Genomic DNA, 26938 nt, shown 5'->3' with positions numbered 1-26938 from the left:
CCCAAACAGTAGGATTACGTGAGTGGCCCAATTTTAAGGAGTCTTAAGTGCGGTCTATTGTTGCGTAAGTCCAAGACCGCTTTAACGGCGAAATCTAATAACGAATCGGTCCGGCTAGCGCAGTCGGTACAGCATGAGACTCTTCATCGTAGGGTCGTGGGTTCGAGCCCCACGTTGGGCGTTTGTTGATACACTTTTAATTGCATTACGAACGCGCCGTGGAAATCACCAATTATCCTCTAAGCATGAGTTCTACCATAAACCTGGCAAATGTTGAAGAAATGACTTGAAAGCATTCGAATATGGTTAGTCAATTTTAAATAAATCAGCCTTTCCCTCACGTATTTGGTAAACAAAAGATTAAAAAAGAATTCAAAAAGAAGGTCAGGTTCTACCGAGATTTGAACTCGGATCGCTGGATTCAAAGTCCAGAATGCTAACCATTACACCATAGAACCGCATGTGCGACGAAGATGGGATTCGAACCCACGCGGGCAGAGCCCAATTGATTAGCAGTCCATCGCCTTAACCACTCGGCCACCTCGTCTGTTTCTGTACAACGTCTACTTTATGGAAAGCTAACATTGCTGAACCTGTTTTGACTCACGTAACCTTTTACCAGCCCAAACAGTAGGATTACGCGAGTGGCCCAATTTTAAGTAATTTTAGGTGTGGTCAATTGTTGCGTAAGTCCAAGATGGCTTTAGTGGCGGCACTTTATATCGTATCAGCCAAGCTAGCCCAGTCAGTAGAGTATGAGACTCTTAATCTCAGGGTCGTGGGTTCGAGCCCCACGTTGGGCGTTTTCTGATAGACTTTGGATTGCATTAAGAACGCGCCGTGGAAATCACCAATTCTCCTCCAAACATGAGTTCTGCCATAAACCTGGCAAATGTTGAAGAAATGACTTGAAAGCATTTAAATATGGCTTAGTGAATTTTAAACAAATCAGCCTTTCCTTCACGCATTTCTTAAACAAATGATTAAGTCAGAGTTCAAAATGAAAGTCAGGTTCTACCGAGATTTGAACTCGGATCGCTGGATTCAAAGTCCAGAGTGTTAACCATTACAGCATAGAACCGAATGTGCGTCGAAGATGGAATTCGAACCCACGCGGGCACAGCCCAATGGATTTGCAGTCCATCGCCTTAACCACTCGGCCACCTCGTCTGCTTCTGAACCACGTCTACTTTATGGAAAGCTAACATTGCTGAACCTGTTTCGACTCACGTGACATTTTACCAGCCCAAACAGTAGGAGTACGCGAGCGACCCAATTTTAAGTAATTTTAGGTGTGGTCAATTGTTGCGTAAGTCCAAGATGGCTTTAGTGGCGGCACCTAAAAACGAATCAACCCGGCTAGCTCAGTCGGTAAAGCATGAGACTCTTAATCTCAGGGTTGTGGGTTCGAGCCCCACGGTGGGCTTTTACTGATAGGCTTTGGATTGCATTACGAGCGCCATGGAAATCACCAAGTCTCCTTCTAAGCATGAGTGGTGCCATAAACTTGGCAAAAGTTGAGGAAATGACTTAAAAGCATTCAAATATGGCTTAGTCAATTTTAGATAAATCATCTCTTCCTCACGTAACTCTTAAACAAATGATTAAAACAGAGTTCAAAAAGAAAGTCAGGTTCTACTGAGATTTGAACTCGGATTGCTGGATTCAAAGTCCAGAGTGCTAACCATTACACCATAGAACCGAATGTGCGACGAAGATGGGATTCGAACCCACGCGGGCATTGGCCAATGGACTAGCAGTCCATCGCCTTAACCACTCGGTCACCTCGTCTGTTTCTGTACCACGTCTACTTTATGGAAAGCTAACATTGCTGAACCTGTTTCGACTCACGTAACCTTTTACCAGCCCAAACAGTAGGATTACGTGAGTGGCCCAATTTTAAGTAATCTTAAGCGTGGTCAATTGTTGCGTAAGTCCAAGACGGCTTTAACGGCGGAATCTAATAACGAATCGGTCCGGCTAGCGCAGTCGGTACAGCATGAGACTCTTCATCGTAGGGTCGTGGGTTCGAGCCCCACGTTGGGCGTTTGTTGATACACTTTTAATTGCATTACGAACGCGCCGTGGAAATCACCAATTATCCTCTAAGCATGAGTTCTGCCATAAACCTGGCAAATGTTGAAGAAATGACTTGAAAGCATTCAAATATGGCTTAGTCAATTTTAAATAAATCAGCCTTTCCCTCACGTATTTTTTAAACAGAAGATTAAATCAGAATTCAAAAAGAAGGTCAGGTTCTACCGAGATTTGAACTCGGATCGCTGGATTCAAAGTCCAGAATGCTAACCATTACACCATAGCACCGCAGGTGCGACGAAGATGGGATTCGAACCCGCGCGGGCAGAGCCCAATGGATTAGCAGTCCATCGCCTTAACCACTCGGCCACCTCGGCTGTTTCTGTACAACGTCTACTTTATGGAAAGCTAACATTGCTGAACCTGTTTTGACTCACGTAAACTTTTACCAGCCCAAACAGTAGGATTACGCGAGTGGCCCAATTTTAAGTAATCTTAGGTGTGGTGAATTGTTGAGTAAGGCCAAGACGGCTTTAATGGCGGAACCTTATAACGAATCAGCCCGGCTAGCCCAGTCAGTAGAATATGAGACTCTTAATCTCAGGGTCGTGGGTTCGACCTGGCAAATGTTGAAGAAATGACTTGAAAGCATTCAAATATGGGTTAGTCAATTTTAGATAAATCATCCCTTCCTCACGCATTTCTTAAACAAATGATTAAGTCAGAGTTCAAAATGAAAGTCAGGTTCTACCGAGATTTGAACTCGGATCGATGGATTCAAAGTCCAGAGTGCTAACCATTACAGCATAGAACCGAATGTGCGACGAAGATGGGATTCGAACCCACGCGGGCACTGCCCAATGGATTAGCAGTACATCGCCTTAACCACTCGGCCACCTCGTGTGTTTCTGTACCACGTCTACTTTATGGAAAGCTAACATTGCTGAACCTGTTTCGACTCACGTGACATTTTACCAGCCCAAACAGCAGGAGTACGCGAACGACCCATATTTAAGTAATTTTAGGTGTGGTCAATTGTTGCGTAAGTCCAAGACGGCTTTAGTGGCGGAACCTAAAAACGAATCAACCCGGCTAGCTCATGCGGTAAAGCATGAGACTCTTAATCTCAGGGTCGTGGGTTCGATCCCACGTTGGCCTTTTTCCAATAGACTTTGGATTGCATTACGAACGCGCCATGGAAATCACCAAGTCTCCTTCTAAGCATGAGTGGTGCCATAAACTTGGCAAAAGTTGAAGAAATGACTTTAAAGCATTCAAATATGGCTTAGTCAATTTTAGATAAATCATCCCTTCCTCACGTAACTCTTAAACAAATGATTAAATCAGAGTTCAAAAAGAAAGTCAGGTTCTACCGAGATTTGAACTCGGATCGCTGGATTCAAAGTCTAGAGTGCTAACCATTACACCATAGAACCGAATGTGCAACGAAGATGGGATTCGAACCCACGCGGGCAGAGGCCAATGGATTAGCAGTCCATCGCCTTAACCACTCGGCCACCTCGTCTGTTTCTGTACCGCGTCTGCTTTATGCAAAGCTAACATTGCTGAACCTGTTTCGACTCACGTAACCTTTTACCAGCCCAAACAGTAGGATTACGCGAGTGGCCCAATTTTAAGTAATCTTAGGTGGGTTTAATTGTTGTGCAAGTCCAAGACGGCTTTAATGGCGGAACCTATTAACGAAACAGCCCGGCTAGCTCAGTCCGTAGAGGATGAGACTCTTAATCTCAGGGTCGTGGGTTCGAGCCCCACGTTGGGCGTTTGTTGATACACTTTTAATTGCATTACGAACGCGCCGTGGAAATCACCAATTATCCTCTAAGTATGAGTTCTGCCATAAACCTGGCAAATGTTGAAGAAATTACTTGAAAGCATTCAAATATGGCTTAGTCAATTTTAAATAAATCAGCCTTTCCCTCACGTATTTGTTAAACAAAAGATTAAAAAAGAATTCAAAAAGAAGGTCAGGTTCTACCGAGATTTGAACTCGGATCGCTGGATTCAAAGTCCAGAGTGCTAACCATTTCACCATAGAACTGCATGTGCGACGAAGATGTGATTAGAATCCACGCGGGCAGAGCCCGAAGGATTAGCAGTCCATCGCCTTAACCACTCGGCAACCTCGTCTGTTTCTGTACCACGTCTACTTTATGGAAAGCTAACATTGCTGAACCTGTTTCGACTCACGTAAACTTTTACCAGCCCAAACAGTAGGATTACGTGAGTGGCCCAATTTTAAGTAATCTTAGGCGTGGTCAATTGTTGCGTAAGTCCAATACGGCTTTAACGGCGGAATCTAATAACGAAACGGTCCTGCTAGCGCAGTCGGTACAGCATGAGACTCTTCATCGTAGGGTCGTGGGCTCGAACCCCACGTTGGGAGTTTTCTGATACACTTTTAATTGCATTACGAACGCGCCGTGGAAATCACCAGTTCTCCTCTAAGCATGAGTTCTGCCATAAATCTGGCAAATGTAGAAGAAATGACTTGAAAGCATTCAAATATGGCTTAGTCAATTTTAAATAAATCAGCCTTTCCCTCACATATTTTTTAAACAAAAGATTAAATCAGAATTCAAAAAGAAGGTCAGGTTCTACCGAGATTTGAACTCGGATCGCTGGATTTAAAGTCCATAGACCTGGCAAATGTTGAAAAAGTGACTCGAAAGCATTCAAATATGGCTTAGTCAATTTTAAATAAATCAGCCTTTCCCTCACGTATTTTTTAAACAGAAGATTAAATCAGAATTCAAAAAGAAGGTCAGGTTCTACCGAGATTTGAACTCGGATCGCTGGATTCAAAGACCAGAATGCTAACCATTACACCATAGAACCGCAGGTGCGACGAAGATGGGATTCGAACCCGCGCGGGCAGAGCCCAATGGATTAGCAGTCCATCGCCTTAACCACTCGGCCACCTCGGCTGTTTCTGTACAACGTCTACTTTATGGAAAGCTAACATTGCTGAACCTGTTTTGACTCACGTAACCTTTTACCAGCCCAAACAGTAGGATTACGCGAGTGGCCCAATTTTAAGTAATCTTAGGTGTGGTGAATTGTTGAGTAAGGCCAAGACGGCTTTAATGGCGGAACCTTATAACGAATCAGCCCGGCTAGCTCAGTCGGTAGAGCATGAGACTCTTAATCTCAGGGTCGTGGATTGGAGCCTCTCGTTGGGCGTTTTCTGCTGCACTTTTAATTGCATTACGAACACACCGTGGAAATCACCAATTATCCTCTAAGCATGAGTTCTGCCATAAACCTGGCAAATGTTGAAGAAATGACTTGAAAGCATTCAAATATGGCTTAGTCAATTTTAAATAAATCAGCCTTTCCCTCACGTATTTTTTAAACAGAAGATTAAATCAGAGTTCAAAAAGAAGGTCAGGTTCTACCGAGATTTGAACTCGGATCGCTGGATTCAAAGTCCAGAACGCTAACCATTACACCATAGAACTGCAGGTGCGACGAAGATGGGATTCGAACCCGCGCGGGCAGAGCCCAATGGATTAGCAGTCCATCGCCTTAACCACTCGGCCACCTCGTCTGTTTCTGTACAACGTCTACTTTATGGAAAGCTAACATTGCTGAACCTGTTTTGACTCACGTAACCTTTTACCAGCCCAAACAGTAGGATTACGCGAGTGGCCCAATTTTAAGTAATCTTAGGTGTGGTGAATTGTTGAGTAAGTCCAAGACGGCTTTAATGGCGGAACCTTATAACGAATCAGCCCGGCTAGCTCAGTCGGTAGAGCATGAGACTCTTAATCTCAGGGTCGTGGATTGGAGCCCCTCGTTGGGCGTTTTTTGCTGCACTTTTAATTGCATTACGAACACACCGTGGAAATCACTAATTCTCCTCTAAGCATGATTCCGCCATAAACCTGGCAAATGTTGAAGAAATGACTTGAAAGCATTCAAATATGGCTTAGTCAATTTTAGATAAGTCATCCCTTCCTCACGTATCTCCTAAAGAAAAGATTAAATCAGAGTTCAAAGAAAATATCAGGTTCTACCGAGATTTGAACTCGGATCGCTGGATTCAAAGTCCAGAATGCTAACCATTACACCATAGAACCGAAAGTGCGACGAAGATGGGATTAGAAGCTATGCGGGCAGAGCCCAATGGATTAGCAGTCAATCGCCTTAACCACTCGGCCACCTCGTCTGTTTCTGTACCGCGTCTACTTTATGGAAAGCTAACATTGCTGAACCTGATTCGACTCACGTAACCTTTTACTAGCCCAAACGGTAGGATTACGCGAGTGGCGCAATTTTAAGTTATCTTAGGTCTGGTCAATTGTTGCATAAGTCCAAGACGGCTTTAATGGCGAAACATTATATCGTATCAACCCAGCTAGCCCAGTCAGTAGAATATGAGACTCTTAATCTCAGGGTCGTGGGTTCGACCTGGCAAATGTTGAAGAAATGACTTGAAAGCATTCAAATATGGGTTAGTCAATTTTAGATAAATCATCCCTTCCTCACGCATTTCTTAAACAAATGATTAAGTCAGAGTTCAAAATGAAAGTCAGGTTCTACCGAGATTTGAACTCGGATCGATGGATTCAAAGTCCAGAGTGCTAACCATTACAGCATAGAACCGAATGTGCGACGAAGATGGGATTCGAACCCACGCGGGCACTGCCCAATGGATTAGCAGTACATCGCCTTAACCACTCGGCCACCTCGTGTGTTTCTGTACCACGTCTACTTTATGGAAAGCTAACATTGCTGAACCTGTTTCGACTCACGTGACATTTTACCAGCCCAAACAGCAGGAGTACGCGAACGACCCATATTTAAGTAATTTTAGGTGTGGTCAATTGTTGCGTAAGTCCAAGACGGCTTTAGTGGCGGAACCTAAAAACGAATCAACCCGGCTAGCTCATGCGGTAAAGCATGAGACTCTTAATCTCAGGGTCGTGGGTTCGATCCCACGTTGGCCTTTTTCCAATAGACTTTGGATTGCATTACGAACGCGCCATGGAAATCACCAAGTCTCCTTCTAAGCATGAGTGGTGCCATAAACTTGGCAAAAGTTGAAGAAATGACTTTAAAGCATTCAAATATGGCTTAGTCAATTTTAGATAAATCATCCCTTCCTCACGTAACTCTTAAACAAATGATTAAATCAGAGTTCAAAAAGAAAGTCAGGTTCTACCGAGATTTGAACTCGGATCGCTGGATTCAAAGTCTAGAGTGCTAACCATTACACCATAGAACCGAATGTGCAACGAAGATGGGATTCGAACCCACGCGGGCAGAGGCCAATGGATTAGCAGTCCATCGCCTTAACCACTCGGCCACCTCGTCTGTTTCTGTACCGCGTCTGCTTTATGCAAAGCTAACATTGCTGAACCTGTTTCGACTCACGTAACCTTTTACCAGCCCAAACAGTAGGATTACGCGAGTGGCCCAATTTTAAGTAATCTTAGGTGGGTTTAATTGTTGTGCAAGTCCAAGACGGCTTTAATGGCGGAACCTATTAACGAAACAGCCCGGCTAGCTCAGTCCGTAGAGGATGAGACTCTTAATCTCAGGGTCGTGGGTTCGAGCCCCACGTTGGGCGTTTGTTGATACACTTTTAATTGCATTACGAACGCGCCGTGGAAATCACCAATTATCCTCTAAGTATGAGTTCTGCCATAAACCTGGCAAATGTTGAAGAAATTACTTGAAAGCATTCAAATATGGCTTAGTCAATTTTAAATAAATCAGCCTTTCCCTCACGTATTTGTTAAACAAAAGATTAAAAAAGAATTCAAAAAGAAGGTCAGGTTCTACCGAGATTTGAACTCGGATCGCTGGATTCAAAGTCCAGAGTGCTAACCATTTCACCATAGAACTGCATGTGCGACGAAGATGTGATTAGAATCCACGCGGGCAGAGCCCGAAGGATTAGCAGTCCATCGCCTTAACCACTCGGCAACCTCGTCTGTTTCTGTACCACGTCTACTTTATGGAAAGCTAACATTGCTGAACCTGTTTCGACTCACGTAAACTTTTACCAGCCCAAACAGTAGGATTACGTGAGTGGCCCAATTTTAAGTAATCTTAGGCGTGGTCAATTGTTGCGTAAGTCCAATACGGCTTTAACGGCGGAATCTAATAACGAAACGGTCCTGCTAGCGCAGTCGGTACAGCATGAGACTCTTCATCGTAGGGTCGTGGGCTCGAACCCCACGTTGGGAGTTTTCTGATACACTTTTAATTGCATTACGAACGCGCCGTGGAAATCACCAGTTCTCCTCTAAGCATGAGTTCTGCCATAAATCTGGCAAATGTAGAAGAAATGACTTGAAAGCATTCAAATATGGCTTAGTCAATTTTAAATAAATCAGCCTTTCCCTCACATATTTTTTAAACAAAAGATTAAATCAGAATTCAAAAAGAAGGTCAGGTTCTACCGAGATTTGAACTCGGATCGCTGGATTTAAAGTCCATAGACCTGGCAAATGTTGAAAAAGTGACTCGAAAGCATTCAAATATGGCTTAGTCAATTTTAAATAAATCAGCCTTTCCCTCACGTATTTTTTAAACAGAAGATTAAATCAGAATTCAAAAAGAAGGTCAGGTTCTACCGAGATTTGAACTCGGATCGCTGGATTCAAAGACCAGAATGCTAACCATTACACCATAGAACCGCAGGTGCGACGAAGATGGGATTCGAACCCGCGCGGGCAGAGCCCAATGGATTAGCAGTCCATCGCCTTAACCACTCGGCCACCTCGGCTGTTTCTGTACAACGTCTACTTTATGGAAAGCTAACATTGCTGAACCTGTTTTGACTCACGTAACCTTTTACCAGCCCAAACAGTAGGATTACGCGAGTGGCCCAATTTTAAGTAATCTTAGGTGTGGTGAATTGTTGAGTAAGGCCAAGACGGCTTTAATGGCGGAACCTTATAACGAATCAGCCCGGCTAGCTCAGTCGGTAGAGCATGAGACTCTTAATCTCAGGGTCGTGGATTGGAGCCTCTCGTTGGGCGTTTTCTGCTGCACTTTTAATTGCATTACGAACACACCGTGGAAATCAACAATTATCCTCTAAGCATGAGTTCTGCCATAAACCTGGCAAATGTTGAAGAAATGACTTGAAAGCATTCAAATATGGCTTAGTCAATTTTAAATAAATCAGCCTTTCCCTCACGTATTTTTTAAACAGAAGATTAAATCAGAGTTCAAAAAGAAGGTCAGGTTCTACCGAGATTTGAACTCGGATCGCTGGATTCAAAGTCCAGAACGCTAACCATTACACCATAGAACTGCAGGTGCGACGAAGATGGGATTCGAACCCGCGCGGGCAGAGCCCAATGGATTAGCAGTCCATCGCCTTAACCACTCGGCCACCTCGTCTGTTTCTGTACAACGTCTACTTTATGGAAAGCTAACATTGCTGAACCTGTTTTGACTCACGTAACCTTTTACCAGCCCAAACAGTAGGATTACGCGAGTGGCCCAATTTTAAGTAATCTTAGGTGTGGTGAATTGTTGAGTAAGTCCAAGACGGCTTTAATGGCGGAACCTTATAACGAATCAGCCCGGCTAGCTCAGTCGGTAGAGCATGAGACTCTTAATCTCAGGGTCGTGGATTGGAGCCCCTCGTTGGGCGTTTTTTGCTGCACTTTTAATTGCATTACGAACACACCGTGGAAATCACTAATTCTCCTCTAAGCATGATTCCGCCATAAACCTGGCAAATGTTGAAGAAATGACTTGAAAGCATTCAAATATGGCTTAGTCAATTTTAGATAAGTCATCCCTTCCTCACGTATCTCCTAAAGAAAAGATTAAATCAGAGTTCAAAGAAAATATCAGGTTCTACCGAGATTTGAACTCGGATCGCTGGATTCAAAGTCCAGAATGCTAACCATTACACCATAGAACCGAATGTGCGACGAAGATGGGATTAGAAGCTATGCGGGCAGAGCCCAATGGATTAGCAGTCAATCGCCTTAACCACTCGGCCACCTCGTCTGTTTCTGTACCGCGTCTACTTTATGGAAAGCTAACATTGCTGAACCTGATTCGACTCACGTAACCTTTTACTAGCCCAAACGGTAGGATTACGCGAGTGGCGCAATTTTAAGTTATCTTAGGTCTGTTCAATTGTTGCATAAGTCCAAGACGGCTTTAATGGCGAAACATTATATCGTATCAACCCAGCTAGCCCAGTCAGTAGAATATGAGACTCTTAATCTCAGGGTCGTGGGTTCGACCTGGCAAATGTTGAAGAAATGACTTGAAAGCATTCAAATATGGGTTAGTCAATTTTAGATAAATCATCCCTTCCTCACGCATTTCTTAAACAAATGATTAAGTCAGAGTTCAAAATGAAAGTCAGGTTCTACCGAGATTTGAACTCGGATCGATGGATTCAAAGTCCAGAGTGCTAACCATTACAGCATAGAACCGAATGTGCGACGAAGATGGGATTCGAACCCACGCGGGCACTGCCCAATGGATTAGCAGTACATCGCCTTAACCACTCGGCCACCTCGTCTGTTTCTGTACCACGTCTACTTTATGGAAAGCTAACATTGCTGAACCTGTTTCGACTCACGTGACATTTTACCAGCCCAAACAGCAGGAGTACGCGAGCGACCCATATTTAAGTAATTTTAGGTGTGGTCAATTGTTGCGTAAGTCCAAGACGGCTTTAGTGGCGGAACCTAAAAACGAATCAACCCGGCTAGCTCATGCAGTAAAGCATGAGACTCTTAATCTCAGGGTCGTGGGTTCGATCCCACGTTGGCCTTTTTCCAATAGACTTTGGATTGCATTACGAACGCGCCATGGAAATCACCAAGTCTCCTTCTAAGCATGAGTGGTGCCATAAACTTGGCAAAAGTTGAAGAAATGACTTTAAAGCATTCAAATATGGCTTAGTCAATTTTAGATAAATCATCCCTTCCTCACGTAACTCTTAAACAAATGATTAAATCAGAGTTCAAAAAGAAAGTCAGGTTCTACCGAGATTTGAACTCGGATCGCTGGATTCAAAGTCTAGAGTGCTAACCATTACACCATAGAACCGAATGTGCAACGAAGATGGGATTCGAACCCACGCAGGCAGAGGCCAATGGATTAGCAGTCCATCGCCTTAACCACTCGGCCACCTCGTCTGTTTCTGTACCGCGTCTGCTTTATGCAAAGCTAACATTGCTGAACCTGTTTCGACTCACGTAACCTTTTACCAGCCCAAACAGTAGGATTACGCGAGTGGCCCAATTTTAAGTAATCTTAGGTGGGTTTAATTGTTGTGCAAGTCCAAGACGGCTTTAATGGCGGAACCTATTAACGAAACAGCCCGGCTAGCTCAGTCCGTAGAGGATGAGACTCTTAATCTCAGGGTCGTGGGTTCGAGCCCCACGTTGGGCGTTTGTTGATACACTTTTAATTGCATTACGAACGCGCCGTGGAAATCACCAATTATCCTCTAAGTATGAGTTCTGCCATAAACCTGGCAAATGTTGAAGAAATTACTTGAAAGCATTCAAATATGGCTTAGTCAATTTTAAATAAATCAGCCTTTCCCTCACGTATTTGTTAAACAAAAGATTAAAAAAGAATTCAAAAAGAAGGTCAGGTTCTACCGAGATTTGAACTCGGATCGCTGGATTCAAAGTCCAGAGTGCTAACCATTTCACCATAGAACTGCATGTGCGACGAAGATGTGATTAGAATCCACGCGGGCAGAGCCCGAAGGATTAGCAGTCCATCGCCTTAACCACTCGGCAACCTCGTCTGTTTCTGTACCACGTCTACTTTATGGAAAGCTAACATTGCTGAACCTGTTTCGACTCACGTAAACTTTTACCAGCCCAAACAGTAGGATTACGTGAGTGGCCCAATTTTAAGTAATCTTAGGCGTGGTCAATTGTTGCGTAAGTCCAATACGGCTTTAACGGCGGAATCTAATAACGAAACGGTCCTGCTAGCGCAGTCGGTACAGCATGAGACTCTTCATCGTAGGGTCGTGGGCTCGAACCCCACGTTGGGAGTTTTCTGATACACTTTTAATTGCATTACGAACGCGCCGTGGAAATCACCAGTTCTCCTCTAAGCATGAGTTCTGCCATAAATCTGGCAAATGTAGAAGAAATGACTTGAAAGCATTCAAATATGGCTTAGTCAATTTTAAATAAATCAGCCTTTCCCTCACATATTTTTTAAACAAAAGATTAAATCAGAATTCAAAAAGAAGGTCAGGTTCTACCGAGATTTGAACTCGGATCGCTGGATTTAAAGTCCATAGACCTGGCAAATGTTGAAAAAGTGACTCGAAAGCATTCAAATATGGCTTAGTCAATTTTAAATAAATCAGCCTTTCCCTCACGTATTTTTTAAACAGAAGATTAAATCAGAATTCAAAAAGAAGGTCAGGTTCTACCGAGATTTGAACTCGGATCGCTGGATTCAAAGACCAGAATGCTAACCATTACACCATAGAACCGCAGGTGCGACGAAGATGGGATTCGAACCCGCGCGGGCAGAGCCCAATGGATTAGCAGTCCATCGCCTTAACCACTCGGCCACCTCGGCTGTTTCTGTACAACGTCTACTTTATGGAAAGCTAACATTGCTGAACCTGTTTTGACTCACGTAACCTTTTACCAGCCCAAACAGTAGGATTACGCGAGTGGCCCAATTTTAAGTAATCTTAGGTGTGGTGAATTGTTGAGTAAGGCCAAGACGGCTTTAATGGCGGAACCTTATAACGAATCAGCCCGGCTAGCTCAGTCGGTAGAGCATGAGACTCTTAATCTCAGGGTCGTGGATTGGAGCCTCTCGTTGGGCGTTTTCTGCTGCACTTTTAATTGCATTACGAACACACCGTGGAAATCACCAATTATCCTCTAAGCATGAGTTCTGCCATAAACCTGGCAAATGTTGAAGAAATGACTTGAAAGCATTCAAATATGGCTTAGTCAATTTTAAATAAATCAGCCTTTCCCTCACGTATTTTTTAAACAGAAGATTAAATCAGAGTTCAAAAAGAAGGTCAGGTTCTACCGAGATTTGAACTCGGATCGCTGGATTCAAAGTCCAGAACGCTAACCATTACACCATAGAACTGCAGGTGCGACGAAGGTGGGATTCGAACCCGCGCGGGCAGAGCCCAATGGATTAGCAGTCCATCGCCTTAACCACTCGGCCACCTCGTCTGTTTCTGTACAACGTCTACTTTATGGAAAGCTAACATTGCTGAACCTGTTTTGACTCACGTAACCTTTTACCAGCCCAAACAGTAGGATTACGCGAGTGGCCCAATTTTAAGTAATCTTAGGTGTGGTGAATTGTTGAGTAAGTCCAAGACGGCTTTAATGGCGGAACCTTATAACGAATCAGCCCGGCTAGCTCAGTCGGTAGAGCATGAGACTCTTAATCTCAGGGTCGTGGATTGGAGCCCCTCGTTGGGCGTTTTTTGCTGCACTTTTAATTGCATTACGAACACACCGTGGAAATCACTAATTCTCCTCTAAGCATGATTCCGCCATAAACCTGGCAAATGTTGAAGAAATGACTTGAAAGCATTCAAATATGGCTTAGTCAATTTTAGATAAGTCATCCCTTCCTCACGTATCTCCTAAAGAAAAGATTAAATCAGAGTTCAAAGAAAATATCAGGTTCTACCGAGATTTGAACTCGGATCGCTGGATTCAAAGTCCAGAATGCTAACCATTACACCATAGAACCGAATGTGCGACGAAGATGGGATTAGAAGCTATGCGGGCAGAGCCCAATGGATTAGCAGTCAATCGCCTTAACCACTCGGCCACCTCGTCTGTTTCTGTACCGCGTCTACTTTATGGAAAGCTAACATTGCTGAACCTGATTCGACTCACGTAACCTTTTACTAGCCCAAACGGTAGGATTACGCGAGTGGCGCAATTTTAAGTTATCTTAGGTCTGGTCAATTGTTGCATAAGTCCAAGACGGCTTTAATGGCGAAACATTATATCGTATCAACCCAGCTAGCCCAGTCAGTAGAATATGAGACTCTTAATCTCAGGGTCGTGGGTTCGACCTGGCAAATGTTGAAGAAATGACTTGAAAGCATTCAAATATGGGTTAGTCAATTTTAGATAAATCATCCCTTCCTCACGCATTTCTTAAACAAATGATTAAGTCAGAGTTCAAAATGAAAGTCAGGTTCTACCGAGATTTGAACTCGGATCGATGGACTCAAAGTCCAGAGTGCTAACCATTACAGCATAGAACCGAATGTGCGACGAAGATGGGATTCGAACCCACGCGGGCACTGCCCAATGGATTAGCAGTGCATCGCCTTAACCACTCGGCCACCTCGTGTGTTTCTGTACCACGTCTACTTTATGGAAAGCTAACATTGCTGAACCTGTTTCGACTCACGTGACATTTTACCAGCCCAAACAGCAGGAGTACGCGAACGACCCATATTTAAGTAATTTTAGGTGTGGTCAATTGTTGCGTAAGTCCAAGACGGCTTTAGTGGCGGAACCTAAAAACGAATCAACCCGGCTAGCTCATGCGGTAAAGCATGAGACTCTTAATCTCAGGGTCGTGGGTTCGATCCCACGTTGGCCTTTTTCCAATAGACTTTGGATTGCATTACGAACGCGCCATGGAAATCACCAAGTCTCCTTCTAAGCATGAGTGGTGCCATAAACTTGGCAAAAGTTGAAGAAATGACTTTAAAGCATTCAAATATGGCTTAGTCAATTTTAGATAAATCATCCCTTCCTCACGTAACTCTTAAACAAATGATTAAATCAGAGTTCAAAAAGAAAGTCAGGTTCTACCGAGATTTGAACTCGGATCGCTGGATTCAAAGTCTAGAGTGCTAACCATTACACCATAGAACCGAATGTGCAACGAAGATGGGATTCGAACCCACGCGGGCAGAGGCCAATGGATTAGCAGTCCATCGCCTTAACCACTCGGCCACCTCGTCTGTTTCTGTACCGCGTCTGCTTTATGCAAAGCTAACATTGCTGAACCTGTTTCGACTCACGTAACCTTTTACCAGCCCAAACAGTAGGATTACGCGAGTGGCCCAATTTTAAGTAATCTTAGGTGGGTTTAATTGTTGTGCAAGTCCAAGACGGCTTTAATGGCGGAACCTATTAACGAAACAGCCCGGCTAGCTCAGTCCGTAGAGGATGAGACTCTTAATCTCAGGGTCGTGGGTTCGAGCCCCACGTTGGGCGTTTGTTGATACACTTTTAATTGCATTACGAACGCGCCGTGGAAATCACCAATTATCCTCTAAGTATGAGTTCTGCCATAAACCTGGCAAATGTTGAAGAAATTACTTGAAAGCATTCAAATATGGCTTAGTCAATTTTAAATAAATCAGCCTTTCCCTCACGTATTTGTTAAACAAAAGATTAAAAAAGAATTCAAAAAGAAGGTCAGGTTCTACCGAGATTTGAACTCGGATCGCTGGATTCAAAGTCCAGAGTGCTAACCATTTCACCATAGAACTGCATGTGCGACGAAGATGTGATTAGAATCCACGCGGGCAGAGCCCGAAGGATTAGCAGTCCATCGCCTTAACCACTCGGCAACCTCGTCTGTTTCTGTACCACGTCTACTTTATGGAAAGCTAACATTGCTGAACCTGTTTCGACTCAAGTAAACTTTTACCAGCCCAAACAGTAGGATTACGTGAGTGGCCCAATTTTAAGTAATCTTAGGCGTGGTCAATTGTTGCGAAAGTCCAATACGGCTTTAACGGCGGAATCTAATAACGAAACGGTCCTGCTAGCGCAGTCGGTACAGCATGAGACTCTTCATCGTAGGGTCGTGGGCTCGAACCCCACGTTGGGAGTTTTCTGATACACTTTTAATTGCATTACGAACGCGCCGTGGAAATCACCAGTTCTCCTCTAAGCATGAGTTCTGCCATAAATCTGGCAAATGTAGAAGAAATGACTTGAAAGCATTCAAATATGGCTTAGTCAATTTTAAATAAATCAGCCTTTCCCTCACATATTTTTTAAACAAAAGATTAAATCAGAATTCAAAAAGAAGGTCAGGTTCTACCGAGATTTGAACTCGGATCGCTGGATTTAAAGTCCATAGACCTGGCAAATGTTGAAAAAGTGACTCGAAAGCATTCAAATATGGCTTAGTCAATTTTAAATAAATCAGCCTTTCCCTCACGTATTTTTTAAACAGAAGATTAAATCAGAATTCAAAAAGAAGGTCAGGTTCTACCGAGATTTGAACTCGGATCGCTGGATTCAAAGACCAGAATGCTAACCATTACACCATAGAACCGCAGGTGCGACGAAGATGGGATTCGAACCCGCGCGGGCAGAGCCCAATGGATTAGCAGTCCATCGCCTTAACCACTCGGCCACCTCGGCTGTTTCTGTACAACGTCTACTTTATGGAAAGCTAACATTGCTGAACCTGTTTTGACTCACGTAACCTTTTACCAGCCCAAACAGTAGGATTACGCGAGTGGCCCAATTTTAAGTAATCTTAGGTGTGGTGAATTGTTGAGTAAGGCCAAGACGGCTTTAATGGCGGAACCTTATAACGAATCAGCCCGGCTAGCTCAGTCGGTAGAGCATGAGACTCTTAATCTCAGGGTCGTGGATTGGAGCCTCTCGTTGGGCGTTTTCTGCTGCACTTTTAATTGCATTACGAACACACCGTGGAAATCACCAATTATCCTCTAAGCATGAGTTCTGCCATAAACCTGGCAAATGTTGAAGAAATGACTTGAAAGCATTCAAATATGGCTTAGTCAATTTTAAATAAATCAGCCTTTCCCTCACGTATTTTTTAAACAGAAGATTAAATCAGAGTTCAAAAAGAAGGTCAGGTTCTACCGAGATTTGAACTCGGATCGCTGGATTCAAAGTCCAGAACGCTAACCATTACACCATAGAACTGCAGGTGCGACGAAGATGGGATTCGAACCCGCGCGGGCAGAGCCCAATGGATTAGCAGTCCATCGCCTTAACCACTCGGCCACCTCGTCTGTTTCTGTACAACGTCTACTTTATGGAAAGCTAACATTGCTGAACCTGTTTTGACTCACGTAACCTTTTACCAGCCCAAACAGTAGGATTACGCGAGTGGCCCAATTTTAAGTAATCTTAGGTGTGGTGAATTGTTGAGTAAGTCCAAGACGGCTTTAATGGCGGAACCTTATAACGAATCAGCCCGGCTAGCTCAGTCGGTAGAGCATGAGACTCTTAATCTCAGGGTCGTGGATTGGAGCCCCTCGTTGGGCGTTTTTTGCTGCACTTTTAATTGCATTACGAACACACCGTGGAAATCACTAATTCTCCTCTAAGCATGATTCCGCCATAAACCTGGCAAATGTTGAAGAAATGACTTGAAAGCATTCAAATATGGCTTAGTCAATTTTAGATAAGTCATCCCTTCCTCACGTATCTCCTAAAGAAAAGATTAAATCAGAGTTCAAAGAAAATATCAGGTTCTACCGAGATTTGAACTCGGATCGCTGGATTCAAAGTCCAGAATGCTAACCATTACACCATAGAACCGAATGTGCGACGAAGATGGGATTAGAAGCTATGCGGGCAGAGCCCAATGGATTAGCAGTCAATCGCCTTAACCACTCGGCCACCTCGTCTGTTTCTGTACCGCGTCTACTTTATGGAAAGCTAACATTGCTGAACCTGATTCGACTCACGTAACCTTTTACTAGCCCAAACGGTAGGATTACGCGAGTGGCGCAATTTTAAGTTATCTTAGGTCTGGTCAATTGTTGCATAAGTCCAAGACGGCTTTAATGGCGAAACATTATATCGTATCAACCCAGCTAGCCCAGTCAGTAGAATATGAGACTCTTAATCTCAGGGTCGTGGGTTCGACCTGGCAAATGTTGAAGAAATGACTTGAAAGCATTCAAATATGGGTTAGTCAATTTTAGATAAATCATCCCTTCCTCACGCATTTCTTAAACAAATGATTAAGTCAGAGTTCAAAATGAAAGTCAGGTTCTACCGAGATTTGAACTCGGATCGATGGATTCAAAGTCCAGAGTGCTAACCATTACAGCATAGAACCGAATGTGCGACGAAGATGGGATTCGAACCCACGCGGGCACTGCCCAATGGATTAGCAGTACATCGCCTTAACCACTCGGCCACCTCGTCTGTTTCTGTACCACGTCTACTTTATGGAAAGCTAACATTGCTGAACCTGTTTCGACTCACGTGACATTTTACCAGCCCAAACAGCAGGAGTACGCGAGCGACCCATATTTAAGTAATTTTAGGTGTGGTCAATTGTTGCGTAAGTCCAAGACGGCTTTAGTGGCGGAACCTAAAAACGAATCAACCCGGCTAGCTCATGCAGTAAAGCATGAGACTCTTAATCTCAGGGTCGTGGGTTCGATCCCACGTTGGCCTTTTTCCAATAGACTTTGGATTGCATTACGAACGCGCCATGGAAATCACCAAGTCTCCTTCTAAGCATGAGTGGTGCCATAAACTTGGCAAAAGTTGAAGAAATGACTTTAAAGCATTCAAATATGGCTTAGTCAATTTTAGATAAATCATCCCTTCCTCACGTAACTCTTAAACAAATGATTAAATCAGAGTTCAAAAAGAAAGTCAGGTTCTACCGAGATTTGAACTCGGATCGCTGGATTCAAAGTCTAGAGTGCTAACCATTACACCATAGAACCGAATGTGCAACGAAGATGGGATTCGAACCCACGCGGGCAGAGGCCAATGGATTAGCAGTCCATCGCCTTAACCACTCGGCCACCTCGTCTGTTTCTGTACCGCGTCTGCTTTATGCAAAGCTAACATTGCTGAACCTGTTTCGACTCACGTAACCTTTTACCAGCCCAAACAGTAGGATTACGCGAGTGGCCCAATTTTAAGTAATCTTAGGTGGGTTTAATTGTTGTGCAAGTCCAAGACGGCTTTAATGGCGGAACCTATTAACGAAACAGCCCGGCTAGCTCAGTCCGTAGAGGATGAGACTCTTAATCTCAGGGTCGTGGGTTCGAGCCCCACGTTGGGCGTTTGTTGATACACTTTTAATTGCATTACGAACGCGCCGTGGAAATCACCAATTATCCTCTAAGTATGAGTTCTGCCATAAACCTGGCAAATGTTGAAGAAATTACTTGAAAGCATTCAAATATGGCTTAGTCAATTTTAAATAAATCAGCCTTTCCCTCACGTATTTGTTAAACAAAAGATTAAAAAAGAATTCAAAAAGAAGGTCAGGTTCTACCGAGATTTGAACTCGGATCGCTGGATTCAAAGTCCAGAGTGCTAACCATTTCACCATAGAACTGCATGTGCGACGAAGATGTGATTAGAATCCACGCGGGCAGAGCCCGAAGGATTAGCAGTCCATCCCCTTAACCACTCGGCAACCTCGTCTGTTTCTGTACCACGTCTACTTTATGGAAAGCTAACATTGCTGAACCTGTTTCGACTCACGTAAACTTTTACCAGCCCAAACAGTAGGATTACGTGAGTGGCCCAATTTTAAGTAATCTTAGGCGTGGTCAATTGTTGCGTAAGTCCAATACGGCTTTAACGGTGGAATCTAATAACGAAACGGTCCTGCTAGCGCAGTCGGTACAGCATGAGACTCTTCATCGTAGGGTCGTGGGCTCGAACCCCACGTTGGGAGTTTTCTGATACACTTTTAATTGCATTACGAACGCGCCGTGGAAATCACCAGTTCTCCTCTAAGCATGAGTTCTGCCATAAACCTGGCAAATGTAGAAGAAATGACTTGAAAGCATTCAAATATGGCTTAGTCAATTTTAAATAAATCAGCCTTTCCCTCACATATTTTTTAAACAAAAGATTAAATCAGAATTCAAAAAGAAGATCAGGTTCTGCCGAGATTTGAACTCGGATCGCTGGATTCAAAGTCCAGAGTGCTAACCATTTCACCATAGAACTGCATGTGCGACGAAGATGTGATTCGAACCCACGCGGGCAGAGCCCGAAGGATTAGCAGTCCATCGCCTTAACCACTCGGCCACCTCGTCTGTTTCTGTACCACGTCTACTTTATGGAAAGCTAACATTGCTGAACCTGTTTCGACTCACGTAACCTTTTACCAGCCCAAACAGTAGGATTACGTGAGTGGCCCAATTTTAAGTAATCTTAGGTGGGGTCAATTGTTGTGCAAGTCCAAGACGGCTTTAATGGCGGAACCTATTAACGAAACAGCCCGGCTAGCTCAGTCCGTAGAGGATGAGACTCTTAATCTCAGGGTCGTGGGTTCGAGCCCCACGTTGGGCGTTTGTTGATACACTTTTAATTGCATTACGAACGCGCCGTGGAAATCACCAATTATCCTCTAAGCATGAATTCTGCCATAAACCTGGCAAATGTTGAAGAAATGACTTGAAAGCATTCAAATATGGCTTAGTCAATTTTAAATAAATCAGCCTTTCCCTCACATATTTTTTAAACAAAAGATTAAATCAGAATTCAAAAAGAAGGTCAGGTTCTACCGAGATTTGAACTCGGATCGCTGGATTTAAAGTCCATAGACCTGGCAAATGTTGAAAAAATGACTCGAAAGCATTCAAATATGGCTTAGTCAATTTTAAATAAATCAGCCTTTCCCTCACGTATTTTTTAAACAGAAGATTAAATCAGAATTCAAAAAGAAGGTCAGGTTCTACCGAGATTTGAACTCGGATCGCTGGATTCAAAGTCCAGAATGCTAACCTTTACACCATAGAACCGCAGGTGCGACGAAGATGGGATTCGAACCCGCGCGGGCAGAGCCCAATGGATTAGCAGTCCATCGCCTTAACCACTCGGCCACCTCGTCTGTTTCTGTACAACGTCTACTTTATGGAAAGCTAACATTGCTGAACCTGTTTTGACTCACGTAACCTTTTACCAGCCCAAACAGTAGGATTACGCGAGTGGCCCAATTTTAAGTAATCTTAGGTGTGGTGAATTGTTGAGTAAGGCCAAGACGGCTTTAATGGCGGAACCTTATAACGAATCAGCCCGGCTAGCTCAGTCGGTAGAGCAAGAGACTCTTAATCTCAGGGTCGTGGATTGGAGCCTCTCGTTGGGCGTTTTCTGCTGCACTTTTAATTGCATTACGAACACACCGTGGAAATCACCAATTATCCTCTAAGCATGAGTTCTGCCATAAACCTGGCAAATGTTGAAGAAATGACTTGAAAGCATTCAAATATGGCTTAGTCAATTTTAAATAAATCAGCCTTTCCCTCACGTATTTTTTAAACAGAAGATTAAATCAGAGTTCAAAAAGAAGGTCAGGTTCTACCGAGATTTGAACTCGGATCGCTGGATTCAAAGTCCAGAACGCTAACCATTACACCATAGAACCGCAGGTGCGACGAAGATGGGATTCGAACCCGCGCGGGCAGAGCCCAATGGATTAGCAGTCCATCGCCTTAACCACTCGGCCACCTCGTCTGTTTCTGTACAACGTCTACTTTATGGAAAGCTAACATTGCTGAACCTGTTTTGACTCACGTAACCTTTTAACAGCCCAAACAGTAGGATTACGCGAGTGGCCCAATTTTAAGTAATCTTAGGTGTGGTGAATTGTTGAGTAAGTCCAAGACGGCTTTAATGGCGGAACCTTATAACGAATCAGCCCGGCTAGCTCAGTCGGTAGAGCATGAGACTCTTAATCTCAGGGTCGTGGATTGGAGCCCCTCGTTGGGCGTTTTTTGCTGCACTTTAAATTGCATTACGAACACACCGTGGAAATCACTAATTCTCCTCTAAGCATGATTCCTCCATAAACCTGGCAAATGTTGAAGAAATGACTTGAAAGCATTCAAATATGGCTTAGTCAATTTTAGATAAGTCATCCCTTCCTCACGTATCTCCTAAACAAAAGATTAAATCAGAGTTCAAAGAAAATATCAGGTTCTACCGAGATTTGAACTCGGATCGCTGGATTCAAAGTCCAGAATGCTAACCATTACACCATAGAACCGAATGTGCGACGAAGATGGGATTAGAAGCTATGCGCGCAGAGCCCAATGGATTAGCAGTCCATCGCCTTAACCACTCGGCCACCTCGTCTGTTTCTGTACCACGTCTACTTTATGGAAAGCTAACATTGCTGAACCTGTTTCGACTCACGTAACCTTTTACCAGCCCAAACAGTAAGATTACGCGAGTGGCCCAATTTTAAGTAATCTTAGGTGTGGTCAATTGTTGCGTAAGACCAAGACGGCTTTAGTGGCGGCACCTAAAAAACGAATCAGCCCGGCTAGCTCAGTCGGTAGAGCATGAGACTCTCAATCTCAGGGTCGTGAGTTCGAGCCCCACGTTCGGCGTTTTCTGATAGACTTTGAATTGCATTACGAACGCGCCGTCGAAATCACCAATTCTCCTCTAAGCATGAGTTCCGCCATAAACCTGGCAAATGTTGAAGAAATGACTTGAAAGCATTCAAATATGGGTTAGGCAATTTTACATAAATCATCCCTTCCTCACGTAACTCCTATACAAATGATTAAAACAGAGTTCAAAAAGAAAGTCAGGTTCTACCGAGATTTGAACTCGGATCGCTGGATTCAAAGTCCAGAGTGCTAACCATTACACCATAGAACCGAATGTGCGACGAAGATGGGATTCGAACCCACGCGGGCAGAGGCCAATGGATTAGCAGTCAATCGCCTTAACCACTCGGCCACCTCGTCTGTTTCTGTACCGCGTCTACTTTATGGAAAGCTAACATTGCTGAACCTGATTCGACTCACGTAACCTTTTACTAGCCCAAACGGTAGGATTACGCGAGTGGCGCAATTTTAAGTTATCTTAAGTCTGGTCAATTGTTGCATAAGTCCAAGACGGCTTTAATGGCGAAACATTATATCGTATCAACCCAGCTAGCCCAGTCAGTAGAATATGAGACTCTTAATCTCAGGGTCGTGGGTTCGACCTGGCAAATGTTGAAGAAATGACTTGAAAGCATTCAAATATGGGTTAGTCAATTTTAGATAAATCATCCCTTCCTCACGCATTTCTTAAACAAATGATTAAGTCAGAGTTCAAAATGAAAGTCAGGTTCTACCGAGATTTGAACTCGGATCGATGGATTCAAAGTCCAGAGTGCTAACCATTACAGCATAGAACCGAATGTGCGACGAAGATGGGATTCGAACCCACGCGGGCACTGCCCAATGGATTAGCAGTACATCGCCTTAACCACTCGGCCACCTCGTCTGTTTCTGTACCACGTCTACTTTATGGAAAGCTAACATTGCTGAACCTGTTTCGACTCACGTGACATTTTACCAGCCCAAACAGCAGGAGTACGCGAGCGACCCATATTTAAGTAATTTTAGGTGTGGTCAATTGTTGCGTAAGTCCAAGACGGCTTTAGTGGCGGAACCTAAAAACGAATCAACCCGGCTAGCTCATGCGGTAAAGCATGAGACTCTTAATCTCAGGGTCGTGGGTTCGATCCCACGTTGGCCTTTTTCCAATAGACTTTGGATTGCATTACGAACGCGCCATGGAAATCACCAAGTCTCCTTCTAAGCATGAGTGGTGCCATAAACTTGGCAAAAGTTGAAGAAATGACTTTAAAGCATTCAAATATGGCTTAGTCAATTTTAGATAAATCATCCCTTCCTCACGTAACTCTTAAACAAATGATTAAATCAGAGTTCAAAAAGAAAGTCAGGTTCTACCAAGATTTGAACTCGGATCGCTGGATTCAAAGTCTAGAGTGCTAACCATTACACCATAGAACCGAATGTGCAACGAAGATGGGATTCGAACCCACGCGGGCAGAGGCCAATGGATTAGCAGTCCATCGCCTTAACCACTCGGCCACCTCGTCTGTTTCTGTACCGCGTCTGCTTTATGCAAAGCTAACATTGCTGAACCTGTTTCGACTCACGTAACCTTTTACCAGCCCAAACAGTAGGATTACGCGAGTGGCCCAATTTTAAGTAATCTTAGGTGGGTTCAATTGTTGTGCAAGTCCAAGACGGCTTTAATGGCGGAACCTATTAACGAAACAGCCCGGCTAGCTCAGTCCGTAGAGGATGAGACTCTTAATCTCAGGGTCGTGAGTTCGAGCCCCACGTTGGGCGTTTGTTGATACACTTTTAATTGCATTACGAACGCGCCGTGGAAATCACCAATTATCCTCTAAGTATGAGTTCTGCCATAAACCTGGCAAATGTTAAAGAAATTACTTGAAAGCATTCAAATATGGCTTAGTCAATTTTAAATAAATCAGCCTTTCCCTCACGTATTTGTTAAACAAAAGATTAAAAAAGAATTCAAAAAGAAGGTCAGGTTCTACCGAGATTTGAACTCGGATCGCTGGATTCAAAGTCCAGAGTGCTAACCATTTCACCATAGAACTGCATGTGCGACGAAGATGTGATTAGAATCCACGCGGGCAGAGCCCGAAGGATTAGCAGTCCATCGCCTTAACCACTCGGCAACCTCGTCTGTTTCTGTACCACGTCTACTTTATGGAAAGCTAACATTGCTGAACCTGTTTCGACTCACGTAAACTTTTACCAGCCCAAACAGTAGGATTACGTGAGTGGCCCAATTTTAAGTAATCTTAGGCGTGGTCAATTGTTGCGTAAGTCCAATACGGCTTTAACGGCGGAATCTAATAACGAAACGGTCCTGCTAGCGCAGTCGGTACAGCATGAGACTCTTCATCGTAGGGTCGTGGGTTCGAACCCCACGTTGGGAGTTTTCTGATACACTTTTAATTGCATTACGAACGCGCCGTGGAAATCACCAGTTCTCCTCTAAGCATGAGTTCTGCCATAAACCTGGCAAATGTAGAAGAAATGACTTGAAAGCATTCAAATATGGCTTAGTCAATTTTAAATAAATCAGCCTTTCCCTCACATATTTTATACAAAAGATTAAATCAGAATTCAAAAAGAAGATCAGGTTCTGCCGAGATTTGAACTCGGATCGCTGGATTCAAAGTCCAGAGTGCTAACCATTTCACCATAGAACTGCATGTGCGACGAAGATGTGATTCGAACCCACGCAGGCAGAGCCCGAAGGATTAGCAGTCCATCGCCTTAACCACTCGGCCACCTCGTCTGTTTCTGTACCACGTCTACTTTATGGAAAGCTAACATTGCTGAACCTGTTTCGACTCACGTAACCTTTTACCAGCCCAAACAGTAGGATTACGTGAGTGGCCCAATTTTAAGTAATCTTAGGTGGGGTCAATTGTTGTGCAAGTCCAAGACGGCTTTAATGGCGGAACCTATTAACGAAACAGCCCGGCTAGCTCAGTCCGTAGAGGATGAGACTCTTAATCTCAGGGTCGTGGGTTCGAGCCCCACGTTGGGCGTTTGTTGATACACTTTTAATTGCATTACGAACGCGCCGTGGAAATCACCAATTATCCTCTAAGTATGAGTTCTGCCATAAACCTGGCAAATGTTGAAGAAATTACTTGAAAGCATTCAAATATGGCTTAGTCAATTTTAAATAAATCAGCCTTTCCCTCACGTATTTGTTAAACGAAAGATTAAAAAAGAATTCAAAAAGAAGGTCAGGTTCTACCGAGATTTGAACTCGGATCGCTGGATTCAAAGTCCAGAGTGCTAACCATTTCACCATAGAACTGCATGTGCGACGAAGATGTGATTAGAATCCACGCGGGCAGAGCCCGAAGGATTAGCAGTCCATCGCCTTAACCACTCGGCCACCTCGTCTGTTTCTGTACCACGTCTACTTTATGGAAAGCTAACATTGCTGAACCTGTTTCGGAGTCGGTACGGCAGTCGGTACAGCATGAGACTCTTCATCGTAGGGTCGTGGGTTCGAACCCCACGTTGGGAGTTTTCTGATACACTTTTAATTGCATTACGAACGCGCCGTGGAAATCACCAGTTCTCCTCTAAGCATGAGTTCTGCCATAAACCTGGCAAATGTTGAAGAAATGACTCGAAAGCATTCAAATATGGCTTAGTCAATTTTAAATAAATCAGCCTTTCCCTCACGTATTTTTTAAACAGAAGATTAAATCAGAATTCAAAAAGAAGGTCAGGTTTTACCGAGATTTGAACTCGGATCGCTGGATTCAAAGTCCAGAATGCTAACCATTACACCATAGAACCGCATGTGCGACGAAGATGGGATTCGAACCCACGCGGGCAGAGCCCGAAGGATTAGCAGTCCATCACCTTAACCACTCGGCCACCTCGTCTGTTTCTGTACCACGTCTACTTTATGGAAAGCTAACATTGCTGAACCTGTTTCGACTCACGTAACCTTTTACCAGCCCAAACAGTAGGATTACGTGAGTGGCCCAATTTTAAGTAATCTTAGGCGTGGTCAATTGTTGCGTAAGTCCAAGACGGCTTTAACGGCGGAATCTAATAACGAATCGGCCAGGCTAGCGCAGTCGGTTCAGCATGAGACTCTTCATCGTAGGGTCGTGGATTTGAACCCCACGTTGGGAGTTTTCTGATACACTTTTAATTGCATTACGAACGCGCCCTGGAAATCAGCAATTCTCCTCTAAGCATGAGTTCTGCCATAAACCTGGCAAATGCTGAAGAATTGACTTGAAAGCATTCAAATGTGGCTTAGTCAATTCTAAATAAATCAGCCTTTCCCTCACATATTTTTTAAACAAAAGATTAAATCAGAATTCAAAAAAAAGGTCAGGTTCTACCGAGATTTGAACTCGGATCGCTGGATTTAAAGTCCATAGACCTGGCAAATGTTGAAAAAATGACTCGAAAGCATTCAAATATGGCTTAGTCAATTTTAAATAAATCAGCCTTTCCCTCACGTATTTTTTAAACAGAAGATTAAATAAGAATTCAAAAAGAAGGTCAGGTTCTACCGAGATTTGAACTCGGATCGCTGGATTCAAAGTCCAGAATGCTAACCATTACACCATAAAACCG

At 43.7% G+C, this 26938-nt stretch overlaps 40 non-coding genes across 40 annotated transcripts; 2 read left to right on the top strand and 38 right to left on the bottom strand.

Moving 5' to 3' along the window:
* Positions 1 to 386: 386 nt before the first annotated feature.
* On the bottom strand, positions 387 to 458 carry Trnaq-uug (transfer RNA glutamine (anticodon UUG)). Its single transcript has one exon. It is a non-coding gene; the product is annotated as a tRNA-Gln (tRNA).
* A 7-nt stretch (positions 459 to 465) lies between these two features.
* On the bottom strand, positions 466 to 547 carry Trnas-gcu (transfer RNA serine (anticodon GCU)). Its single transcript has one exon. It is a non-coding gene; the product is annotated as a tRNA-Ser (tRNA).
* Positions 548 to 1353: 806 nt separating this feature from the next.
* Positions 1354 to 1426, top strand: Trnak-cuu (transfer RNA lysine (anticodon CUU)). The gene has a single exon. It is a non-coding gene; the product is annotated as a tRNA-Lys (tRNA).
* Positions 1427 to 2253: 827 nt separating this feature from the next.
* Positions 2254 to 2325, bottom strand: Trnaq-uug (transfer RNA glutamine (anticodon UUG)). Its single transcript has one exon. It is a non-coding gene; the product is annotated as a tRNA-Gln (tRNA).
* Positions 2326 to 2330: 5 nt separating this feature from the next.
* Positions 2331 to 2414, bottom strand: Trnas-gcu (transfer RNA serine (anticodon GCU)). The gene has a single exon. It is a non-coding gene; the product is annotated as a tRNA-Ser (tRNA).
* A 987-nt stretch (positions 2415 to 3401) lies between these two features.
* On the bottom strand, positions 3402 to 3473 carry Trnaq-uug (transfer RNA glutamine (anticodon UUG)). Its single transcript has one exon. It is a non-coding gene; the product is annotated as a tRNA-Gln (tRNA).
* A 7-nt stretch (positions 3474 to 3480) lies between these two features.
* Trnas-gcu (transfer RNA serine (anticodon GCU)) lies at positions 3481 to 3562 on the bottom strand. Its single transcript has one exon. It is a non-coding gene; the product is annotated as a tRNA-Ser (tRNA).
* A 1259-nt stretch (positions 3563 to 4821) lies between these two features.
* Trnaq-uug (transfer RNA glutamine (anticodon UUG)) lies at positions 4822 to 4893 on the bottom strand. The gene has a single exon. It is a non-coding gene; the product is annotated as a tRNA-Gln (tRNA).
* Positions 4894 to 4898: 5 nt separating this feature from the next.
* On the bottom strand, positions 4899 to 4982 carry Trnas-gcu (transfer RNA serine (anticodon GCU)). Its single transcript has one exon. It is a non-coding gene; the product is annotated as a tRNA-Ser (tRNA).
* Positions 4983 to 5523: 541 nt separating this feature from the next.
* Positions 5524 to 5605, bottom strand: Trnas-gcu (transfer RNA serine (anticodon GCU)). Its single transcript has one exon. It is a non-coding gene; the product is annotated as a tRNA-Ser (tRNA).
* A 460-nt stretch (positions 5606 to 6065) lies between these two features.
* Trnaq-uug (transfer RNA glutamine (anticodon UUG)) lies at positions 6066 to 6137 on the bottom strand. The gene has a single exon. It is a non-coding gene; the product is annotated as a tRNA-Gln (tRNA).
* A 1076-nt stretch (positions 6138 to 7213) lies between these two features.
* Positions 7214 to 7285, bottom strand: Trnaq-uug (transfer RNA glutamine (anticodon UUG)). Its single transcript has one exon. It is a non-coding gene; the product is annotated as a tRNA-Gln (tRNA).
* Positions 7286 to 7292: 7 nt separating this feature from the next.
* Trnas-gcu (transfer RNA serine (anticodon GCU)) lies at positions 7293 to 7374 on the bottom strand. The gene has a single exon. It is a non-coding gene; the product is annotated as a tRNA-Ser (tRNA).
* Positions 7375 to 8633: 1259 nt separating this feature from the next.
* On the bottom strand, positions 8634 to 8705 carry Trnaq-uug (transfer RNA glutamine (anticodon UUG)). Its single transcript has one exon. It is a non-coding gene; the product is annotated as a tRNA-Gln (tRNA).
* A 5-nt stretch (positions 8706 to 8710) lies between these two features.
* Trnas-gcu (transfer RNA serine (anticodon GCU)) lies at positions 8711 to 8794 on the bottom strand. Its single transcript has one exon. It is a non-coding gene; the product is annotated as a tRNA-Ser (tRNA).
* A 541-nt stretch (positions 8795 to 9335) lies between these two features.
* Positions 9336 to 9417, bottom strand: Trnas-gcu (transfer RNA serine (anticodon GCU)). The gene has a single exon. It is a non-coding gene; the product is annotated as a tRNA-Ser (tRNA).
* A 460-nt stretch (positions 9418 to 9877) lies between these two features.
* Positions 9878 to 9949, bottom strand: Trnaq-uug (transfer RNA glutamine (anticodon UUG)). The gene has a single exon. It is a non-coding gene; the product is annotated as a tRNA-Gln (tRNA).
* A 1076-nt stretch (positions 9950 to 11025) lies between these two features.
* Trnaq-uug (transfer RNA glutamine (anticodon UUG)) lies at positions 11026 to 11097 on the bottom strand. The gene has a single exon. It is a non-coding gene; the product is annotated as a tRNA-Gln (tRNA).
* Positions 11098 to 12445: 1348 nt separating this feature from the next.
* Trnaq-uug (transfer RNA glutamine (anticodon UUG)) lies at positions 12446 to 12517 on the bottom strand. The gene has a single exon. It is a non-coding gene; the product is annotated as a tRNA-Gln (tRNA).
* Positions 12518 to 12522: 5 nt separating this feature from the next.
* Positions 12523 to 12606, bottom strand: Trnas-gcu (transfer RNA serine (anticodon GCU)). Its single transcript has one exon. It is a non-coding gene; the product is annotated as a tRNA-Ser (tRNA).
* Positions 12607 to 13147: 541 nt separating this feature from the next.
* Trnas-gcu (transfer RNA serine (anticodon GCU)) lies at positions 13148 to 13229 on the bottom strand. The gene has a single exon. It is a non-coding gene; the product is annotated as a tRNA-Ser (tRNA).
* Positions 13230 to 13689: 460 nt separating this feature from the next.
* On the bottom strand, positions 13690 to 13761 carry Trnaq-uug (transfer RNA glutamine (anticodon UUG)). Its single transcript has one exon. It is a non-coding gene; the product is annotated as a tRNA-Gln (tRNA).
* A 1076-nt stretch (positions 13762 to 14837) lies between these two features.
* Positions 14838 to 14909, bottom strand: Trnaq-uug (transfer RNA glutamine (anticodon UUG)). Its single transcript has one exon. It is a non-coding gene; the product is annotated as a tRNA-Gln (tRNA).
* A 7-nt stretch (positions 14910 to 14916) lies between these two features.
* Positions 14917 to 14998, bottom strand: Trnas-gcu (transfer RNA serine (anticodon GCU)). Its single transcript has one exon. It is a non-coding gene; the product is annotated as a tRNA-Ser (tRNA).
* Positions 14999 to 16257: 1259 nt separating this feature from the next.
* On the bottom strand, positions 16258 to 16329 carry Trnaq-uug (transfer RNA glutamine (anticodon UUG)). Its single transcript has one exon. It is a non-coding gene; the product is annotated as a tRNA-Gln (tRNA).
* Positions 16330 to 16334: 5 nt separating this feature from the next.
* Trnas-gcu (transfer RNA serine (anticodon GCU)) lies at positions 16335 to 16418 on the bottom strand. Its single transcript has one exon. It is a non-coding gene; the product is annotated as a tRNA-Ser (tRNA).
* Positions 16419 to 16959: 541 nt separating this feature from the next.
* On the bottom strand, positions 16960 to 17041 carry Trnas-gcu (transfer RNA serine (anticodon GCU)). Its single transcript has one exon. It is a non-coding gene; the product is annotated as a tRNA-Ser (tRNA).
* Positions 17042 to 17501: 460 nt separating this feature from the next.
* Positions 17502 to 17573, bottom strand: Trnaq-uug (transfer RNA glutamine (anticodon UUG)). Its single transcript has one exon. It is a non-coding gene; the product is annotated as a tRNA-Gln (tRNA).
* Positions 17574 to 18649: 1076 nt separating this feature from the next.
* On the bottom strand, positions 18650 to 18721 carry Trnaq-uug (transfer RNA glutamine (anticodon UUG)). The gene has a single exon. It is a non-coding gene; the product is annotated as a tRNA-Gln (tRNA).
* A 7-nt stretch (positions 18722 to 18728) lies between these two features.
* Trnas-gcu (transfer RNA serine (anticodon GCU)) lies at positions 18729 to 18810 on the bottom strand. Its single transcript has one exon. It is a non-coding gene; the product is annotated as a tRNA-Ser (tRNA).
* Positions 18811 to 20692: 1882 nt separating this feature from the next.
* Positions 20693 to 20764, bottom strand: Trnaq-uug (transfer RNA glutamine (anticodon UUG)). Its single transcript has one exon. It is a non-coding gene; the product is annotated as a tRNA-Gln (tRNA).
* Positions 20765 to 20771: 7 nt separating this feature from the next.
* On the bottom strand, positions 20772 to 20853 carry Trnas-gcu (transfer RNA serine (anticodon GCU)). Its single transcript has one exon. It is a non-coding gene; the product is annotated as a tRNA-Ser (tRNA).
* Positions 20854 to 21315: 462 nt separating this feature from the next.
* On the bottom strand, positions 21316 to 21387 carry Trnaq-uug (transfer RNA glutamine (anticodon UUG)). The gene has a single exon. It is a non-coding gene; the product is annotated as a tRNA-Gln (tRNA).
* Positions 21388 to 21394: 7 nt separating this feature from the next.
* Trnas-gcu (transfer RNA serine (anticodon GCU)) lies at positions 21395 to 21476 on the bottom strand. The gene has a single exon. It is a non-coding gene; the product is annotated as a tRNA-Ser (tRNA).
* A 460-nt stretch (positions 21477 to 21936) lies between these two features.
* Trnaq-uug (transfer RNA glutamine (anticodon UUG)) lies at positions 21937 to 22008 on the bottom strand. The gene has a single exon. It is a non-coding gene; the product is annotated as a tRNA-Gln (tRNA).
* A 273-nt stretch (positions 22009 to 22281) lies between these two features.
* On the top strand, positions 22282 to 22354 carry Trnae-cuc (transfer RNA glutamic acid (anticodon CUC)). The gene has a single exon. It is a non-coding gene; the product is annotated as a tRNA-Glu (tRNA).
* Positions 22355 to 22559: 205 nt separating this feature from the next.
* Trnaq-uug (transfer RNA glutamine (anticodon UUG)) lies at positions 22560 to 22631 on the bottom strand. The gene has a single exon. It is a non-coding gene; the product is annotated as a tRNA-Gln (tRNA).
* A 1155-nt stretch (positions 22632 to 23786) lies between these two features.
* On the bottom strand, positions 23787 to 23868 carry Trnas-gcu (transfer RNA serine (anticodon GCU)). The gene has a single exon. It is a non-coding gene; the product is annotated as a tRNA-Ser (tRNA).
* A 2200-nt stretch (positions 23869 to 26068) lies between these two features.
* Positions 26069 to 26140, bottom strand: Trnaq-uug (transfer RNA glutamine (anticodon UUG)). The gene has a single exon. It is a non-coding gene; the product is annotated as a tRNA-Gln (tRNA).
* A 725-nt stretch (positions 26141 to 26865) lies between these two features.
* Trnaq-uug (transfer RNA glutamine (anticodon UUG)) lies at positions 26866 to 26937 on the bottom strand. Its single transcript has one exon. It is a non-coding gene; the product is annotated as a tRNA-Gln (tRNA).
* Between the last annotated feature and the right edge of the window lies 1 nt (position 26938).

This window comes from Hydractinia symbiolongicarpus, chromosome 14, assembly GCF_029227915.1.
Source record: "Hydractinia symbiolongicarpus strain clone_291-10 chromosome 14, HSymV2.1, whole genome shotgun sequence".
Lineage (NCBI taxonomy): Eukaryota > Metazoa > Cnidaria > Hydrozoa > Anthoathecata > Hydractiniidae > Hydractinia > Hydractinia symbiolongicarpus.
Note: the sequence above shows the minus strand (reverse complement) of the source record. Positions and strands in the feature narration are given on the sequence as shown.